Below are 21,471 nucleotides of genomic sequence, written 5' to 3' on the forward strand. Positions count from 1 at the left end.
ATCATGCATAACAGATGGCCATCCAATCACTGCTCAAAAACCTCCAAGGAAGGATGGTAGAATGGAGAGAATCACTTCACTGCAAGTGAGGGCGGTGCAATTAAAAATAATAATTTCTAGAACACACACACGCCACAGAACGTTTACAGACCAGCTCCAGCCCTGTTGTGCTAGTTTTCTACTTTCAAATCGATTTCATTCTTTGAGGCAGAAAACATTCACACAAAAATGCAATCAGCAACCCGACCTACATCCTGTTGTACCACCTCCAGCCTCCTTATTAAACATTACCTGACATAATTCAGAAAGTAAAATTAAAACCCTATGTGCTTCCCTATGTGCTTCTTCCTCAAACGCAGGCATACCAAGCTAAATGTCCAGGCACAAAACATAATACTGTAGCCGATTTGAATTCCTCACAGTGGGAAACATATTTTTAAGACGCCTCGCCGAAGGAAATTGCAAAAACTAGTCTCACACCCTACTGTCGTGTGGGGCTTATTAACACATATTAACAAACGTGGTTCACAATTCACAACCTAAGTGCAGAGGCTGCAGAATTTCCATCTCAAGAGGGGCTTGTCCTTCGCAGCAGCTCAGCATTGCATGAGGGGGCCTCCTCAGCGCCATCTCTGCCTCTGCTCCATCTCGTCACCCCAGATCTGCAACAGTATTTAGGGAGACATAAAACGATAACACACTCCAACAGTTTGACTCCATCCCCCAAAGGGGGATGATCCCGAGATCATAGCATAGCATTGCTAAAACTTGGAGGGTCGTATCTGAAGTCCAAAACCCTTGGGCTAATAGCAAAAAAAAAAAATAGTTTCTTGATAGTAATACCCCCAAAAAAGAAAGAAAAAAGCTTTTTGGGGGGCGGGGAGTCGATGCCTTTTCACAACTCCCTTTTCTATATATATATATATAAAATATTCCTGACGAGGCTCTGTGGAGGGTGAGGAGGCACTATCTCCCTCCGCCGGCTTCCCGCTTGAGCCGCCAGGCCGTCGGATGGGGATTCCTCTCCCCTTCGCGGCGGCTTCCGAGCGGAGGCGGGACCGGGAAGGCGGGCGAGCGGGCGGGGGTCTCCGCCGTCTCCTCCTCCTCCGCGGCCTGACCTGCCTTGTTCCCTCCCACCCGCCCGAGTGGAAGATGGCGGCGGAGCGCAGCGGCAGCCGCGGTCTCGGCGCGCGGCCTGAGGGACCCGAGCAGCGGCCCGAAGCGGCCCGGCCCGTGGGCCGAACCTAGCGAGGCCGGCGAGCGTGCGGGCGGGCAGCTCCGGCGGCTCCAGCTGCTGCTGCCCGGTGTCGTCGTCTTCTCCACCGCGGCCGCAGGTGAGGGGAGCGGCGGCGGGGCCGGCGCAATTAATACCAGCCGGGATTTGTGTTAAGCGCTGAGGGGGAGCCGAGCGAGCGTGGGTTGCTGAGGAGGCCGCGAGAAGGGAAGGAGTCCGCGCGGCCGGCGCAGCACCACCGGCTCGGTGAGGGTAAACGCGACGGAATGGTTTCGCCGGGCGCCCGGGTTGGCGGTTCTCACGTTCTCCCCCTGCGCCCGTGTTTTTGCCCCCGTGGCCCCTCTCGGGTCGGCTTGGCGTATCGGCTTCCAATGTCGGGAGGGGGAAAGAGAGTCGGGTTCAAATCCCCTGCTCAGACCCAAAGCTGACGGGGTGACCTTGTGGGGAGCCTCGGTGGCTTAGCCTAAGCTACCTTGCAAGCTTGTTTTTTTATTATTTATTTTTATTATTTATTTTTATTATTATTTTATTATAGATATATAGGCAGCCAGACTCGTTGGGCTTCAGCCCAAGTCTATGGACAGCACTGGGGAATTGGGACAGCTCAATAGGTTATCTTTTTAGCTTTTAGGCGTCTTGGTCTCAAGCTGCTTAGGACTTTGTATCTTGAGCAAAGGGGCACCTTCTATATAAAGAGAGAGCGGATTTAATTGATTCTCAGTTACAAACGAATCCGATAGAGAGGGGAAAATAAACAATACCCACAGTAACCCACAACAGGTTGGAGTACAGAACCCTCACCAAAAAGGGGGGATATATACGGTAAAAGAAGCAAATCCCAATTCAGGTTCATTGGATGTACAGCAGTCAGATAAAAGTGTCCTTTCACAGGCTTGTTGTGAGGAGGAATACTCATATTTGGGTAATATGGCTCCTGGAGCAAGTACAAAATTGCCCACCCTCCAAAAATATCTTAAACATTCAGTAGGTACCTGTATCAATATAGGTTTATTTGGGGCTTTTTTCCAGCCGGAAGTCACCGGAACTCACTTCCCGCACCTCTCAGGTGGGCGCCGTTGCCATTATCAGAGAAGAAGGTGAGTTCCAGCACCTCTTTTTCTGGAAAAAAAGCACTGGGTTTATTACAGTGGTACTTCTAGTTACCAACCTAATTCGTTCCAGAGGTCTCTTCTTAACCTGAAACTATTCTTAACTAGAGGCGTGCTTTTGCTAATGGGGCCTCTTGCTGCCGCTGCACCACCAGCACACGATTTCTGTTCTCATCCTGGGGCAAAGTTCTCAACTCGAGGTAACGCTTCCAGGTTAGCGGAGTTTGTAACCTGAAGCGTTTGTAACTCAAGGTACCACTGTATTATTATTATTATTATTATTATTATTATTATTATTATTATTATTATTATGCACCCCCTTGGCTCAGCAACTGTTCAAGAGAACCTCCCGCACTGCCCTAAATCTGGCACTGAGAATCCAGGCAAGCTTTATAGCTGAGTTATGTTAAAAAGGGATATTCTTTTTTTCCCTAGACTCAGATTGATCACATATTATTTATCATTTATAGTGCAGTTAATATTGGCGAGCAGACTCAGTTGCAATTAAAAAGAGTCTCTTGCCATAAACTCACTGGGTGACCTTAGGCAGTGGCGTAGCAAGCCCCTCGGCTTCCCACAGGGGTGGGGTGTCCCTCCTGGGTGCCCTCCCTGCGCTATACCCCGTGCTGTTTTTTCCAGCAACACTGGACCCGCTGGAGGACGGCCTGTTATTGGACATGCACATATAGGGAGAGGCACTCCCTCAAATATTTTAGGTGTGTTGAGCACCAGGTAAGAGAACTGAGAGAAAACAACAATCAGGTGTGTAGGGAATCTGATTGGGTTTCAGTGGGTGCGTGAGGTTACTGAGAAAAAGAAACATGTATGAGATTAGAGAGAGTGCAAGAGAGGAGATATTGCTCATTGGTGGAACACATGCTTCGAAAGGATGTCTTTGCAATAGGCCTTGTAAAGACTTTAAAGGGTTGCTGCCAGTTTGGGTGTGCTGTACAGGCCTGGCCTAGATTAACCAGTGGTCTGACTCTATATGAGGTTGTTTGATATTTTCATAAATGTTTTAGATTAGACATTTTACTTCCTTACAATGCAATCCTAACCACGTCTACTCAGAAGTCCTATTGAATTCTAATGGGGTTAGTGGAATTGGAATGCAGCTGTACTTATTTAATATAGGAATTCCTACTCCACATTTAAAATAATTCCCAGGGGGGGATTGCAACACAGAAATCAAAAGCAAAATAAAAACATTAAACACACCTCTGGAAGCATCAACTCAACATCTGTAAAGTAGTACAATCTGAAATAAAACTTGATTAAATTAAAGGTTTTTGGGGGGGGAATTCTTTGGCTGGTGCAATAATTACATTGAAGTAAGGATGGGGGCAGCCTTCCTGGGAACAGCATCCAAGTTGTTGCCACAAGAAGACCCTATCCCTGGTAGCTACCCATCTCCTCAGATGAGGTGGGAACCTGGAGTAGCGTCTCCATTGAAGGAGGACAACCACACGTGGAGATAGATGATCCTTCAGGTACCCTGGTCCCAAGCTGTAAATGGGTTTAAAGATCAACACAGCACTTTGAACTGAGTCCACAAATGACCCAAAAGCCAGTGCAGCTGATGGAGTTCAGTTATGATAATAATTTCCAGACCTATATAGCTACAACTGTTACGTGTGTGTGTAGTGGCTTATTGGACTGGATTCAGTTGTTGTAACCACAACTGAACTGTTTACTCAGTCCTGCTTTGCTCGCTGTCGGTCTCCCTATCTTTTTTTTCTTGCCTGAGAACACCAGCTTTACACTGCTGGCACGAAAAAGCCTGGCCCTGCTGCTCTGACTGACAACTGTGTTAGTCTTGGCTTGCAGGGGAGAGCAGGAAGAGCCCCAATTGCAGTTGTTCTGTGTACGAGGAGGGTTGGTTGTGGGAGAAGGAGCAAACCAGGTAAAGGAACATAGAGCCTGTTCTGTATGCTACCCCCCCCCCCTACCCAGCACTTTGAGGACACAATGGTAGCAAAGAATAAGTGCTTTTTCACCTTCATCACTGCCACAGAGTAAGCATTATAATCGCTTGCTATGATTTCATGAGACTTGGAGTGAGTTTTCCATCTCTTCTGGCCCAGCCATTTGTGGAGATAGGCACATGCTCTTTTAAGTTTTTTCATAGGTAAGATGAGGGAGTGCTTTCCATCTTCTGTTCTCCTTGAGGGTTTTTTTTAAAATAAAAAACCCTGATGCCCCATTAGTACAATCTTGGGAGTTGTGGTTCCAAAGGAATGTGTTGGGTGCCATTAGGCTTGGGATAAGGTAATGGTTCTTGATTATTATTTGAACTTCTAGCTTGCCCCAGGACTTGGGATAGGGAGCATAACTAGAATAACCAGCAAAACCAGAATAGATTCTAAAAGAAAATGTTACCAAGTTGTGAACTAATGAGCTAAAGTTTGTTCTCTTCTCCACCCTCCGGGAGGACTGGGATAATTTGTCTCTGGGGATTCATTTTAAAAAAAAAAGGATGCTATGCATATATACAATATTTGTCTCATCTCTCCCTTGCCCCTTTTGAGTTTTGCTGATATATTTTTACCAGCCTATGTTTTCAGCAACTAATGAGCTCTGATTTGCTGCTGTTTCCTTTCATCAGGTGCTTTTTATTGCTTTTCTATGTTGCTTTTTTGGGGGGACGCAGGTGGCGCTGTGGGTTAAACCACTGAGCCTAGCGGTGGTTCAAATCCCTGCGACAGGGTGAGCTCCCGTTGCTCGGTCCCAGCTCCTGCCAACCTAGCAGTTCGAAAGCACGTCAAAGTGCAAGTAGATAAATAGGTACCGCTACAGCGGGAAGGTAAACGGCATTTCCGTGTGCTGCTCTGGTTCGCCAGAAGCGGCTTTGTCATGCTGGCCACATGACCTGGAAGCTGTACGCCGGCTCCCTCGGCCAATAACGCGAGATGAGTACCGCAACCCCAGAGGCGGTCACAACTGGACCTAATGGTCAGGGGTCCCTTTACCTTTATGTTGCTTTTAGTTCTACACTTTAAATATAGTCTCTCGTTGTAGGAAATAACATCAACATTGTAGCTTAGATGGAAGTGCTTTGATTTGAATTTATATTACTGTATTTAAAATTGTTTGGTTACTGCATTTCCTAAGCATGTGTCATAACAGGGGAGACTTGAAGGAATTCAGAACAAATGCTTGTATGGTGATATTGTTGTTGTTTAGTCGTTCAGTCGTGTCTGACACTTCGTGACCCCCTGGACCATAGCACGCCAGGCACTCCTGTCTTCCACTGCCTCCCGCAGTTTGGTCAAACTCATGTTCTTAGATTCGAGAACACTGTCCAACCATCTCGTCCTCTGTCGTCCCCTTCTCCTAGTGCCTTCAATCTTTCCCAACATCAGGGTCTTTTCCAGGGAGTCTTCTCTTCTCATGAGGTGGCCAAAGTATTGGAGCCTCAGCTTCACGATCTGTCCGTCCAGTGAGCGGATAGTGATATTACACATTTCAATTACAACTTTCTTTTCATTTGAATATTTGTGTGGATGTGCCCTCCCCATCCCCTTTTGTTAGATGTGGTTCATGGCAGCTGTAAATTCTTCACAGAAGGATATAAAACAAAGAACTTGATTCTAGGGTTGGCATGTAAGTCAATCAGTTGCCTATTTCCCCACTGTCAACCTTTCTTTTCTTATTTAATTATACTGTCTTTTGTCTGCAATAACAGGAGCGAGTTTTGCTTGTCTCCTAGCCTTGCATTAGTTGAGGCCATGCTGAGTAGCATAGTACTGTATAGCTTCTACAAGCCACATGCTATAACTGCAAGCATCTCTGCAAGATACAGTGGTGAAAAGTCATGGCTTTAAAGGTCACATTTTAAAAAGGGGGTTGTGTCAAGTCTGCTCCAGAATAAACATGAAAGGGTGAAATTCTGTATCTGTCCATCAGTAGAACAGATTAAAAAAAAAGTTTCCTCCCTCCTTCAGCTCCCACTGTGCTTCTCAGATATACTCCAGATAGCTGGTGGACCCTTCAGAGCAGATGCAGGTGGGGATTTGGGGAAACAAGTGGAAATTGAAATGCTATTCAGAAGTACTTGAAAATGTTCATGTGAATGTCATTCTGGTTTTAGATAAAGAGTACTGCTCTTCACTTCATATTTCTATTTTGTTTGTGAACATATAGGGACCTCATGTGGATGACACTCACATTTTTTCACTCTTGTTAAATTCTGGATGTATAGTTGGTCTTGGAATGAATGCTAGAAGATGATACGGAATCAATGAGGGATGAAATTGAAGCCTAATTGGGACAAAACAGGTTATGTTGGTAGGACAGTGTAGCTCTGGAGGTTTGTAGTTTTTTGCTTGCCTGGGCAAGGTTATACTTTCCTTGAAGGATAAGTTGCATAGAAGGGTTTCCTGTGCCACACCTTTCTCCTGAATTGTCCATGGTATCCTGAGGGATGAAATGGAGGCAGTGAGAGATTTTACTTTCTTGGGTATATAATCACTGCAGATGGTAACAGCAGTCATGAAATAAAAGGCGCCTGCTTCTTGGGAGAAAAGCAATGAGAAACCTAGACAGCATCTTAAAAAGCAGAGACATCACCTTGCCGACAAAGGTCTGTATAGTTAAAGCCAGGCATCCCCAAACTCTGGCCCTCCAGATGTTTTGGACTACAATTCCCATCTTCCCCGACCACTGGTCCTGTTAGCTAGGGATCATGGGAGTTGTAGGCCAAAACATCTGGAGGGCCGCAGTTTGGGGATGCCTGGTTAAAGCTATGGTTTACCTAGTAGTGATGTATGGAAGTGAGAGCTGGACCATAAAGAAGGCTGATCACCGAAGAATTGATGATTTTGAATTATGGTGTTGGTGGAGACACTTGAGAGTCCCAACGAATGCAAGAAGATCAAACCTATCTACTGTATTCTGAAGGAAATCAGCCCTGAGTGCTCACTGGAAGGACAGATCGTGAAGCTGAGGCTTCAATACTTTGGCCACCTCATGAGAAGAGAAGACTCCCTGGAAAAGACCCTGATGTTGGGCAAGATGGAGGGCGCAAGGAGAAGGGGACGACAGAGGACGAGATGGTTGGACAGTGTTCTCAAAGCTACGAACATGAGTTTGACCAAACTGCGGGAGGCAGTGGAAGACAGGAGTGCCTGGCGTGCTATGGTCCATGGGGTCACAAAAAGTTGGACACGACTAAACGACTAAACAACAATCCTGAGTTGACTTTCCTCTATAACAGGGACCTGAGCCCAGTCATACCTTCTTTGGTAACACCACATATTGATACCTGTAATGTCAGTTGCACATGGGGATGCCATTGAATAATGTTTGGAGGCTGCACCTAGTGCAGAACGCTACCTTTCAGCAAGTTCAGGCCTGCCTCAAGGAACATCAAGACTTCTCTGGTGACCCAACTGCAGTGACTATCTATAATATATGCTTCCAGTGAAGGCTAGCCCAATACTTTTTGGCACCTGAGGTGAGCCACAAAAATTTGCGCCCCCTCCCTAAGTCAGGGAAGATTATGTGAGTGAAGTTCTACATTAGGAACAAGATGCGAATAAAGATATACAGAGGGAACAACAGTGGAAGGAGAATAGCAGCACCTCCTATTCGCCAAGAGGCCTCTTTAAAGGCCAGATCTGCTGCCCCTGTGGGTCCTGCCACCTGAGGCAGTTGGTGGCAGTCACTTTGTCTAATGGATGGGCCTGGCCCTGGCCCTGTTCCAGGCCCAGTTCAATGTACTCATTACAGTATCTTTAAATCTCTTAAAGATCTAGAGCCTACCACCCATTTGAGAGCACTTCATTCCCTTAAATCTGTAGGGAAGGCATTTTTCTTTTACCCTGGGAAGTCTGCAAAACCACAGATTTGTGCCCTCTTTGTGGCTGTGCCCATGCACTGAAATGTGTTTCTATCAGAAGTGTGTCTGGCCACTTCACTCAGAAGGTACATGGAGGGTTTTTTGGGGACTGCAGCTGGAGGTGGATGGGAATTTGGGGAAATGGCATGGGAGAAAGTTTAAATCCATCTCCCCCCAGCACCACTGTACTGATCAAATTCAGAGCCCCTGTGACTGCTTTTAGTTAAAATTGCAGCATGATGCCCAACTTGTCCTTTAGCTACTGCTCAAAGCAGCAGTTCTCAAAGGCTTTCCTTAACCGTTGCCTTTCCTGCAAGAGTATAAGAAGAATCCTGCTGAATTAGACCAAAGCATACTTCAGCATTCAGTGGGAAGCCCCAGTGCAGAATACAAGCATTCTCCCACTCTCCTCGTCACGATCACCAACCACTGGTTTTCAGAGGCATGTTGCCACTAGTACTGCAGGTACAGGCAAGGAAAGCTGGAACTGGCCTCAATGTGTGGGGAGCTTTGAAGCAGCAACTCCCCAAACTTTTCCTTGCTCCCACCCACCCTGACTGAAAAAGGCAAGGTAACCCTCCTTACTTGGGAGCTTCAAGGCACTTGGAATACAGTCATACTTCCGGTTACGGCCGCTTCAGGTTGCATTTTTCATGTTAAGAACGTGGCAAAGCCGGAAGTATTTACTTCCGGGTTTCGCCCCCGCGCGCATGCGCAGAAGCGTTCTGCACACTTCATGCATGCGCAAAAGCACCGCTCTAGTTATGAACTTTTCGGGGTGCGGCACCCCGGAACGGATTGAGTCCGTAACTAGAGGTACCACCTTACCATGAAGCAGTGGTTCCAAAATGGGCAGCACATTCTTTGGCACTGTTCAGCTGCATCCTGCTAAACTAAGGGAAGGATTATGAGAGGGGGAAGTTTAGCCTCTTGTCCCAGTGGATCTTCTCTAACCCTTAATGCCAGGCAGACTGGAAAATAGCTCAGCAGCAGTGAAAAGGGGGAGGGGTGCTTTGCTGGGGTTCCTGCTCAGCTATATGAGCGTGTGTGGGTGTAAATGTTTGTGTGTGCTGTGCAGGGTGGATTTGATTTAAATCACTAGTCAGTAAGGCTTGATTTAAATCATAGTTTTCTACATAAAGACTAATTATTGCTGGTATAACTTTAATATGCAAGTAGATGAAGATTTTCAAAATAACTTTTCATATTAGTTTTTTTATCCCCAGTTTAATAGGTTAATCATTCATATTTGGACAACTTTACTGTTGTACTTAGGAAGAAGAAAAATAATCATTACCTTAATAATAACTATTTAAATAGATTTATTCAACTGAAACAATAACATTACAGCATATGTTATTTGCTTAAACAAACATCCATGCTTGTTAACTAATTTGGCTAAACAAAAACAAAATATATATATTTAAAGAAATTTAGACAGTCAGCCCAGCCTACACATGAAAAACCTAAATACTGTCCACTCCAAACAATCAGAAAAATATTGTTTCTATTCTATTCACTGAACTTCTTGAAACTTAGCACTGAAGGGGTTGTTTCTGTATTCATAGGTTTGTAGAACAATAGGATTAAGGTTTTTTTTCTCAACTCTGTTAATGTTATAACATTTTTGCTGTGAAGAAGAGGCATGTGAGCTCTGTTGAGTCAAATTCAGTTTTGAGAACTGCAAAAGTAAACCAAGCATCTGTGATAATATCTTGTAGGCAGAGAAACTGCCCAATAATCTTACAAAAACCTCTGGAAGAGCATGACATTGTGAATGGATTAATGGAATTTATTTACCCCAAAAATTAAACATATACAACCTTATTCTACATAATTAAAAAACTAATCTTTATTTCATGATGGAATAACCTTTGGATGGTAATATATTTTCCTCGAAAAGCATTTTATTTTAAAAAATCCTATTTAAATTTTAAAAAATCGATTTAAATCAAAAAATCCGATTTAAATAAAAAAAAATCCGATTTTTTTGATTTTTTAAAAAAAATCATTGATTTTTATCCACCCTGGTGCTGTGTATGGGTGTATGCATGTATTTGCATATATATGGGTGTGTCTGGGGTGCCACCCCCCGGAAGGTTGGCTGCTCAGGATTGTTGCCTCTCCTTCTTTAACCAGTGTAATAGGTTATATTAAATTGATTCCAACCCCTTTTAAATCAATGGTTTACAGGGGTGGCAATCTTCCAAGAGACTGCGATCTACTCACAGAGTTAAAAACTAGCAGTGATCTACCCCCTTTTGGGGGGTTCAGGTTGAGGGTGTCGAGTTTTTTTTAGGAAGGAAATCCATGTTTTGGGGGGTACGGGTCAAAGTTGAGCTTTTTAAAGGAAGGAAAGTCCTGCTTGGTGGGCTTCAGGGCAGGCAAAGATGTAGAGCTCTTTTTAGGGGAGCCAAAGTTGCTGAGCTTCTTTGGGAGGAGCCAGTGATCTACCACAGATGTCCAGTGATCTACCAGTAGATCACAATCTACCTGTTGGACATGTTAAACATTAATAGATTTTATTACTAATTAACATATTTTACTGTTAGCACAGCCTCCTGGTGGTGCAGAAATTAAAAATAATTGATAGCACATTTTCAAAGCTAAGCAGGGTCCAGTACGGTTTCAAATTGGGTGTGGGACCATGTGTTGAGATTCCTGTATTGCTGGGGGTCTGGCTAGATGACCCTTGGGGGTACCTTCCAACTCTACAATTCTATTATTAATTTGTTTTATTCTCTTATTTTATATATGTTGTCCTGAGCTCCCTTGGCAGGAAGGGCAGGCTGAAAGAAGTAACAAATAAAGAAGTAAATGGGCAATACATCTTAAACTAATGTGTTCTGCTTTTATTCTTTCATTGGAGGCAATGCCTTTTAACATATGCAGCCATCGTTCAAAAATTTGGTACTGCTTTTTTCTCTCCAAAACTATTGCTTTAGTCATATATAATCAAATAGAACCAAGGTTTATTTAATTTGGTCATACACCTATCCATTTGATTTGTGCTTTTTTTCTTTAAAGAATCATGGTCAGAAAATGTCAAATTACAATGTAAACATCTAAATCTCAAAAAATGGAATAGCATTGCTTAGCACCTTCACTGTGATGATGATCAAAATAAAAATAAAAAATCCTTCCAGTAGCACCATAGAGACCAACCAAGTTTGTCATAGGTATGAGCTTTCGGGTGCATGCACACTTCTTCAGATACCTTGATGATGATGATTTATATAGCCTGTTATTTCTGCTAAAGTCACAACAATTTCAACTGAAACATTAAAAACAGTTAAAACATATTACAATCACAAAAGTAGGGTGGGTCTGAGAAATTTACATCTCATTGATATACATGGTATGTTAATGCCTTCTGGAATAGCTTCTTTGAATCTGTTTCTAATTGTGCCATACAGAATTGCTCTCTTCTGATGACATTTAGGTTGCTGTTCTTACTTACTGCAAAAGTGGAGGCTAATTTGTTGTCTATGGGCATATCCCATTATTCCCATACAGTCTTAGATTTCACTTTATAACAAATGCTGACTGTAAAAAAGAAAAAGAAAAGGCCATATTATATTCTGATAGACAGTCAGTAGCTATATACTAGTTTGTGTGTTTGTAGACTGTGCAGGATTGGTGCACACATGTCAGGAAGTAGCTACAGTGAGCCTCAGGGTCACATAATCCCACAAAAGCTGGGAGGAGGTAATTGGAAGCTTTTGCTTTTAGTTAGCCACAGTTTCCTGTGTGATCCAAACTGTGAACTATGAATAACACAAACTATGGTTAGTTTAAAGCCAGCCAGCCTCAGAAGCTATGGTTTGAAATTGGCTTGTTTTAAAGTAAAACTTCATTTCCTCAGCTGTGAGAAAGGACCCTGGGGGAGCTCACGGCTCATTGTAGCTCATTCCTTCTCATTCAGGAATGTTAGACGGTTTAGTATAGCATGTTAACTCTTGTCCTAATTGTCTCATATTGGGACACGGCATGAAAATATCCTCATTAGCAGGGCTGTTCAGAAAGTGCTCTTTGTTTGACCTGATGATCTCTATGTCTTTTAGTTGAATACCTTATTCTTGCATTGTTTATGGCTTGTGATATAAAGGTAGTTCTTCAATTCCATAGCAGCATGTTATCAAATAATTAGACTTATCTCTTGATTATATTGAAAGAAATTGTTGTTAGGGCTCTAATGCTTAATTGATTATTTTAAAAAAATGAAGGGTTTTTAATCAGCTGAATGGTGCTCCTGGTAAATCATTTTTAAAGCCTATTATTTTGAGTACAAGTACTTGTAAAAACTGCATATGGCAAGTACCATCTTAAGAAGAATTTCCTCTTTCCCCTTCTATAAACTACCTTGCATTTCTCCTAAGACTGAAATAGCTAATAAAAGTTTGCATTGGGGTGTTAAAAATTAAAGACATCTTTATGGTGGATTGATGACATTAAAAGGGGCATGTTCACTGTCTTGGTTAGTCCTAAAACCTTTTTTTGTTGCCATGCTACATTGTTCCTGTTCAATATTTCTGCATGGATCATTTTGTGTATATTAAATGCTAATCTATTGCAAACATTGTGACATCTTTGTATTGGATTTGGCTCCATTCCCAAATGTGCCTGCATACTTTCAGTGCAGCTGTTGTTTCTTCAATAGGAAAAAGATCTGAATTGCAGGTGAAAATATCAGCAGAACCTAAATGCGGTCCACCTACGTACTTATTTGTGTTGCCTAATGTTGTAGTACCTGGAAAATAAAATTAGGATTGTGTGTACTCACTCAGTAATTGTGTTAATTCAAAGAGGGTGATTTTGCTCCCACATAGCTGTGCATAATACAGGTATAATGTGTTCATGGACCTAATTATAATGTGTGCTCTTACAGTTTCCCTTATAGTACGTATTTCTGGTACATCTACCCTTACATGCACTGGGTTTGAAGTATGTAGTAAACTGGCCAGGGCAATTGAATGCTGTGGGTGGCAGGAAGCAGATTGCTCTGCACTCCCCTCATAATTCTTGGTGCCACAATTGCCACTTCTATGCATTCAGGTGGTCTTTGGGGTTGAAGGGAATATTCTTTGATTTGCTTTTTTCCTTAAGGTTATGTATGTTTAGGATGGGGGGGGGGAGTGTAGAGCAGATTAGGAAATATTTTGTTAGGTTTCTGGGAGCAGTGAGGCTAAGAAACGAATGCCAAGGACTAGGTGGAGAACTAGTTTTAGCCACAGTTTTCATGCAGCTGAAAAAATATTGTCTCATACAATATTACTAGTTACCCATTGAACCTGTTTTGTGGGTTGAAAGCTATTTCTGGAGTAATAGGTTAGTCATCTTAAAATTATAAAAAGCACTTTCCATAAATATGTTTGACTTCATAATCTCAATATAAAAGAATTACCTTAAAAAACACAACTTTTTATTGAACAACTCCAGACTCTGCTAGTAATTTTCATTGATCTGAAACCCTGGTACTTTTGAAGCTAATGTCCAGCAGTTCCAGAATGTGTACATAAATTGAAATTTCCAGGTTGATTTAGCCCTCCATTGATAGAAATAATTGACTGTATCAGTCCAGTCTTTAAATTAAAGGCACCCTAAGGAAGCCAGTGGCGCTGTGGGTTAAACCACTGAGCCTAGGGCTTGCTGATCAGAAGGTCGGCGGTTCAAATCCCTGTGATGGGATTGCAACCCTTCCTCCTCCAGCAACGAAGCCCCCACTTTCGCTTTCTTTCTTTTCCCCTCTTCTCGCAGATTCTCTCGAGCCTACGATTTTTTGGACAGGCTATTTCCAGGGTCTCTGCATCAGAGTTCGAACTGGAGCTAACAGTCGGGTATAGGGCAGTATAGAAATTAAATGAATGTATGACCAACCCTTGTGGTCGCTTACAACTCTACAGTTCTATGCTTATTTCTTTCTCTCTAATACTGTAATAATTTTAACAATTATATATGTGCAATTATCATGTGTTGTGAATACTGGTAATCACAGATCTCATAGGCCTTGCAACCATACCATATGCAGTTTGATCATCAGATTTCACAACTGCATGTGTAGGGCAGACAAAATAGTAACATGAAACACATTGATTCCAGACCCTTTTTGTGGTGCTGCGGGTCGGACTGCCTTTCTTGAAATTCCAAGAAAGTGAACTAGAATCAACCCAGGGTTGGATGAATTCTATACCCAAATCTACTACAAAGACCTGCCTTTTGGGATATTCTCTCCACCATGGGTTGTTCAGCTTCCAAACAATATAGGCATTTAAGCAAGCAATGTCTTACTACATTTGAAAAACAAACATTGGCTATTATTTCATCATACACTTGGAAGTGTATGTGGATCACCATTTGGTCACAGATGTCTTGACCACCTTTAGTTTTGATGTAATAAGGAATAATCTCAGGCTTGGAATTGTGGTCTAAGGTTGGTGCATTGCTTTGCATTGAAGAAAAGAGAATCACTGTCCTTCCATTTGTTGGTTCATACCGGTAAGTCAAATCCTCTTGAAAACAAAAAAAATGCTGCTGTTGTCACTTATGGATTTGTTGTCAAGGAATTCAGGGGGGATTTCTAGTATGTTTTTTCAATGTGCCAACAATAGTCATAAGTGGAGTTTTTAAGATAATCCCCTGGCTAGCAGCGCACTGGTGACAAAGTTATCCATTGTTCTATTCTGCTGGAGCCCTGCAAGCGTGTTGTTAGTTTCTTCTCAACCACTAACTGACCTATTCTTTGACCTGTTGGGCTTAGTTTGTTTTAGAGATGTCTGAGCTTTGAAATTTGGAGTTTTTATTGGTGATATTTTTACAATATTATAAACTGCTTAGAGATTTCTTTGAAGCATGAAGCAATATATAAATTACCTAAAGAAATAAAAATAATGCACTATGCAAATATTTCTGTTAACAGAGGAAAGGGATCAGTTGAAGGTCTTTGTCTGATAGTTGCCATTAAGGGCTCACTGTGGATTTGAAGCCGCTTGTGTGTTGTGTGTGTGTGTGGTGTCCACACAACATCTTCCTCATCCAGTTGGCAGCCCATACCCACCCTCCTCCAAATTCAGATTTTCCCAATTTGATAAGAACCTGAAGAAAATCCATATAAAATTGCATCTTGCCCAGTTGCGGATGCACTGAAGCACATTGTGTGGTCTGGATTTCTTTTTCCACATGCTGTCTGTTGCCACACCCACTCCTTCCATTTTCTTTCCATCAACCCAAAGGAAAGGATGCAGCCTTCCCCTTTCCACTGGTTGTTGCTGAAGGCACATTTGTGGTATTTTTATATTTAAAACAGCTGATTTGTGCGAAAGGGTTCTTGCACAAAACAGCTGTATTAAAATTTGCCCTAGAAGATACAGGAGGGAAAGGAAGCTGCAGCCTCATGCCAAATCCTTGCCTGGCTTGGAGTGACGAACACAATTATTATTTTTTACTGTTCTTTTATGCAAATCTAATGTATCACAAAACCTGTATTTCAGAAATAAATAAGAAAGGTGTTCTGGCACAGGTAAGCAGATACCTCCGTGTAAGCCCACAAAGGACCCCAGGCTCCCTGGCTTGGTGCATCACACATATTTTAAAATAATTATTTTTTCTGACCTTTTCTGCAAATTTGATCTCTCTCTCTCTGTATGTGGGCATGCCTGAAAAGGTAAACAGATACCTGATTATTTGTGGACATCTGGTTTTGGAACATATATATTTATTATCAGTGCCTTTTTTCTTAAAAAAATGTTTAGGGTACTCTCATTTTGCCTCAAGAAAATCACCATTTTATAGTTCAAATTGGGAAAAAGAAATACAGTAAATGGACAGAAGTACAGAGATTCAGAAAATGTTTAGGGGTATGCGTACCCCCGCGTCCTCCCGGAGAAAAAGCACTGTTTATTATCATTGTTATTATCCTACTTTTTAATACAAATCTGCCACTTTGGAAAATAAAATAAAACAAAACCTCCAAAATGTTTTCAAGTTGCTCACACAGCTAAACAGATACCTGCACACCTACACTTAAGTCCTCAGATTTCCAGAACATCTGATGGGAGAGGACAACAGACAGCACAAATGTTTCCCATCAAATCCCACACACTAGTATGGATATAGGAAATATCAAGATAGATTATGGAGGCATAATATTGAAAGTGCTAATGTGTGGATATAGGTGCAAAAGTGCACACAAAAACAGTGACCCATGTAGACATGAATGACCTAGTGTAGACACAGCCTATGTCTGGCAACCTGCTAAGGTGAACATGCAGGTAACTTGTAAACATACAGATGCAGATGAAGTCACAGTAACCGAACACCCAGTTAGTAAGTATTGTGCAAAATGGTCACTCTTATGGGCGCGGGAGTGTTTCTAACCTAACTGGAAAAAAATACGTAAATAATTCAGGTTTATAATGGAGTTTGGTAAGCTTGTGGGTTTCTGTTGACCCCAGTACCATTTCTAGTGATGTTAAGGAAAGTGTGTAGTAATTTGTCTAAAAAAATAATAGACAAATTATTGTGCAGCAAGCATTTCTAATCTCCCTTCTGCTATGCACACCCTTGCCATTTCACCTTCTGTGCTCCCTACTTCACAGAAATTGGGGGCAGGGTGGGGCAGGCTGCGGGCTAAGTACAGTATCTGTAAACATGAAGAATGACGAAACCGTTGCAGCATGGTATTATGGGGTCACTTTAACCTTCAGCACCCTGTGAGTCTGCAGCCTGTGATACCTATGTGATACCTTTCTCTCTCTGGAGCTATATTCGGGTGGGAGGGAAATTATTTCTATATTCATCTGTTATAGAACCTGCCTGATTTTTTTCACAGCAGCCAGTTGGTCAATGATCAACAGGTGTGAAACAAATGTGTTGATCGTTGACCAACTGGCTGCTGTGAAAAATCAGGCAGGTTCTGTAACAGATGATTCTAGATGTCTCTCCAAAGGTTTAATTGTGTTCGGCTGCTGTTTTTGCCTTCCAGGTTGATTTGAGTTGGCTCTGGGTTACTCTGTCTCCTGAACCCTTGCATGTCTGGATCTTGGAACTTTCTTGCCTGGATCTTGGAACAGTTTGCCTGCAAACTGTTTGCCTGCAAACTGCAAACTGTTCACCTAAATCTTTGATTCATTGTATGCTAGTAGCCTAAACTGGCATGCCACTGAATTTGTTGATCAGTTATAGTCAACAGATTGCCTTTCGTTTGACCATGGTAGGTGACAATTTAACTTTTTTATTTCATTAAGGTGTCGGTAAGGGAAGAGGTATGGGGAGATTGCTCCCTAGCTTTTACAACATTTGGTGGCAAACCTTGTAGCATAGTAAAAATTACCTTGTTGACCATCTGCTAAAACTTTTTTTGTGATTAGCACAAATATTTGATTGTATTTTTCTTGTCCTAATAAAATTAACACTTAACATTAGTATTAATTGATATAATATGGATTAATTAATATTAATTTTGGACCATTATTTCACAAAATTGACTAGTCAGTTGATTTCATGAGCCCCTTGACTCCATCAGTATCTGACATTTGGCAAGCCCAAATGGAAGAGGAGGAAGGAGAAGGAACAGATGGGGGGCTGGAAGACTGGCATCCAGGGGTGGAGGGAGGAGATGCAGGAGTCCTGAGCAGCACCAACAGCAGCAGTCCTTATGAGGCCCCTTATGAGGCCCCACCTGGGCCAGGTGGAGAGAGGCAGGGACAGGGCCTGTAGGCACTCACGGCATTCATAAAGGGACATGCATTGCAGGCCCTGGACTAGATATTCCGGGGTTGTTTCTAGGCTGTTAAGCAACTGTGCCCAACCAGGCCAGCCGTTGTCTCCTCCTACCTGGGAGAACCATGAAGGCTTCCATATGTAAGGCTGGAACATTGCCTAGGCAACAAGAGTCTCCACTGTGTCTGACCCTTAGCTCATGATTCCTGGCATCTGATTCTTGGCACTGACTGTAATTATTTTGCAGACATTTCAGATTTAATGTAATTGTCACAGTCTGTACCTTTTGCGTTTTACTTCCCTCTGACCTCACTGCTTGGATTTTCTTTCTCTCTTTCTACAGTTGTGTGTATATACCTGCCAATTTAGGATAACACTTCATGCATGAGTGTGACTGTCAGATCGTTGAGTCGCACAACTAGGTAGGACTCTGTAACATGGGTCGCAAAGAATCTGTTCTGGTTGTCTATTTGCTTCAGGGTGTTAACATTGACATATAAATATGCCAGTGTCTTGGAACCTAAAAAACACCCTTTCTGTCTACTGAAATAAAATATTGTGTTCATTTTCCGCATGGTCTAGTCCTTCCCCTGTCCACCCCGTAATATTCTTAAGAGGGTCTCTTATCCAGGCTTCAGAGAGTAGCTGGAAGTGAGGAGTCAGAAAAAGGTCCTCCTTTCCTTCCACTGTGCAATTTTAATCTGAAATCTTAGGCATACTACTGCACCCAGAGCTCAGAAACTGCCTGCGCCAATTAAATTCCCAGTTGCAAAATGTGCCTAGGCCCTAGAACAATAGGAGTTTTGAACAGTGATTTGAATGATGGTTTTAGGTTTAACAAGTTCATTGTAGAGATATGGGATTTATATGATGAGGTTTATAAACATAATCAAATAAGTGCATCCAAGAGGTGAATAGTGGGACATGAAAGCTTATGCCATAACAGGCTTAAATGTCCCCTAAGACTTAAATATTTTTGCAACAACAGACTTATCACTTCTACTCTGGGAAAAATTCAGCTCCAGTGGCTGCTATTTGGCAAGGGTCATATCCATGCTGATTGGGTTTTGTGTTCACTTGTGGTGCACATAGTACTGTGATGTGTCTGCCACTGACTCTCTTAAATTGCTTGACTTTCTGACCTTTGGCAAGGGGATGGGAGGGGAATAATTTCTTCTTTCCTTTGTTGTCAGGATGTATATATGCGTATTCAGGAAACTACTTAACACATCTGACAAAGTAGGGTCTTATCCTCAAAGGTTTGCATGGTACATGAGCCATTTAATAGCAAAATTAGTTATCAGTGTACACAAATAGTTTAATTCAATTCACAAACTTATATAATTGTATAATATCCATCATGTCATTCTTTGTGTGGATCTTACTAGTAATAACATGATGGTCACCATCACAAAGTAAGACATTTCACTAACTCATTATTTATTTGACCAATTTTATTCTGTAAACTCTAATTGGAAAGGAATTTTTATTGGCTACAAAGCATGTACTACTATTGTGCCCCCCTTAAAAAGTGGATTGCAAAAACTGTTTACTTAACAATAGTTACATACCGCATAGTTGTAAACGAAACCTCTAAGCGGTTTGCAAAGGATAAAATGTGGGTCACAAGCACCATTTTTACTTTATTTTTAGGCATTGCGAATCAGACTGTTTAATTACAACACATGTGATAATAACATTTAGGAAATTTGCTGTAGCTCGATTCCATTATCTTCCAGCAAGATTTAATAATTCGAGCAAACGCTTCTGAAAATGATTATGTGTGTAAGAAGTAACAGACACGATCTTGTGTGTTCACAAGAAAATACATAAGAATGATCCTTATTATGGCCCAGGAGAAACTTAATAAACAATAGATAATACAGTATAGCATAATGCAGCAATGTGAAACCATGTTTTTTAAAAGGAAGAATAACCCATATGCCAGGATGAAATGGTTTAATACACATCTGTGTCCCCCCCCCCCCAAAGAAAACCTCCCTCATGTCAAAAGCTATTACCCACCCGGATATGATACACAGTGCTTTCATTGTATGAAATTTCCCCACATCTTAGAAATATCTGTTCCATCAATGTAGCTAATGACACAAATCACCTCAAAGCATACCGTATAACTAATTCATCAGGATGTAAGTTTCAGCATCCATGAAGATCATTTCTGGGCATTAAGTGCTCCACAGTTTGTAAAAGTTTTATGCCTTATGCATTTTGTCAGGGGCAGGCAGGAGTCCACAGGGGTGGGTGGGCAGAGGAGGCAGGGGAACAGGAGGATGAGCCAGGGGAAGGAGCCAGCAATTGGTGAGGTTCTGTGAAACAGGTGCTGAGGTTGGTGGAAGAGGGGAGTCACTGGAGGGAGACCAGGAGCCTGAGTATGGGGGAGGGACAGGAGGCAGGAGAAGCATTTGAGGGAGTCTCAAAGGCAGAAAAGCCCTGCCTCTGAGTAAAAACCTCTGTACAACCTAAAATTTCTCTTCATTTTATTTTTATTACTTTGGAAAACCTGATACAGTGGTAACTCTACTTACGAATGTTTCTACTTACGAATGGAGCTCCGTCCGCCATCTTGGATGTGGTTTAGATAGGATTTTTTCTACTTACGAATTTTTTGATAGGGTTGCTTCTACTTATGATTTTTTAGATAGGGTTGCTTCTACTTACGAATTTTTTATCCCAATGCATTCCTATGGGATTCGACTTACAATATTTTTCGACTTACGAATGTGCGTTCGGAACGCATTAAATTCGTAAGTAGAGGTACCACTGTAGTCAGGTATAGGGCAGTACAGAAATGTTTTTCAAGCTTCTGTGCCATCTATCAAATGATGCATGTGGAAACCTTGATAATTTTTCAGATGTATTTCTCCCCTCCCCCCGTAAGTTGTAAGCATTCATTCATATTCTTTCTTTGCATTTTTATATAGTGGTGATACGTTTGTGTGCCTCATTTATCTCCTTCAGAAAAACACATCAGCCCTTCTTGAAATTGCTTTTGTTTCTTAAAAGGAATTATCTGCTCGTTTTGAAACTTTACCCTAAGCTTCTTTGTTTCAGAAGAATGCTTGGGAGTTTGCCCTCGTTCTTGATCACTATTGGGTAGGTTTTCTTGTTTTAAGTCAGGCTTCCACCAGTATATCCCGAGTCATAAGATGGCTAGATTGGCCTCTACTAGAGCCAGGGCCTTTTCAGTACTGGCCCCAACCTGGTGGAACGCTCTTTCCCAGGAGACCAGGGCCCTGCGGGATTTGTCATCTTTCCGCAGGGCCTGCAAGACAGAGCTGTTCCGCCTGGCCTTTGGGTTAGACTCAGCCTGACCCCTGTGTTTTTCTCCCTCATGGCTTGGATTTATGGCCTACTTGAAATGAGGCTGCACTTTAAATTTTAATACTGTATTTTAATCTGTATTTTAACTAATTGTTTTTATGTTTTATTGTGGTTCTGTTGGTGTCAGCCACTTATGGCCTACTTGAAATGAGGCTGCACTTTAAATTTTAATACTGTATTTTAATCTGTATTTTAATTAATTGTTTTTATGTTTTATTGTGGTTCTGTTG

At 42.1% G+C, this 21,471-nt stretch overlaps 1 protein-coding gene across 9 annotated transcripts in view; it reads left to right on the plus strand.

Annotated features, from left to right (window-relative positions):
* The first annotated feature begins 1,136 nt into the window (after positions 1 to 1,136).
* Positions 1,137 to 21,471, plus strand: part of NDST2 (N-deacetylase and N-sulfotransferase 2) — a 103,540-nt gene continuing 83,205 nt past the window's right edge. For 5 of the 9 annotated variants that reach the window (XM_060275052.1, XM_060275049.1, XM_060275054.1 and 2 more), the window contains exon 1: positions 1,137 to 1,334. The gene's annotated coding sequence lies outside the window, so the exon portion shown is untranslated. The other 4 variants (XM_035138178.2, XM_035138177.2, XM_035138179.2 and 1 more) reach the window with 4 other exon arrangements.

This window comes from Zootoca vivipara, chromosome 5, assembly GCF_963506605.1.
Source record: "Zootoca vivipara chromosome 5, rZooViv1.1, whole genome shotgun sequence".
NCBI classification, from domain to species: Eukaryota; Metazoa; Chordata; class Lepidosauria; order Squamata; family Lacertidae; genus Zootoca; species Zootoca vivipara.